This window comes from Etheostoma spectabile, chromosome 20 (genome assembly GCF_008692095.1).
Source record: "Etheostoma spectabile isolate EspeVRDwgs_2016 chromosome 20, UIUC_Espe_1.0, whole genome shotgun sequence".
Taxonomy (NCBI): Eukaryota; Metazoa; Chordata; class Actinopteri; order Perciformes; family Percidae; genus Etheostoma; species Etheostoma spectabile.
Window position 1 is genome coordinate 8,903,614 of NC_045752.1, and position 225 is coordinate 8,903,838.

Here is a 225-nt window from a genome sequence, read left to right on the forward strand (position 1 = left end):
CGTCAGACACACAGTGATGGAGCCTCACATACCGTGGTCTATTGGTGACATAATCAGTAGTCCATGCAACCAGGTGTTGGTCCACTCCGACACTCTCCATCTTCACTCTGAGCAGCATAGGGTGGATGGTGTTAAAAGCACTTGAGAAGTCAAAAAACATGACTCTCACAGTGCTCCCGCTGACCTCCAGGTATAGCAGCGATCTGTGCAGCAGGTAGATCACTG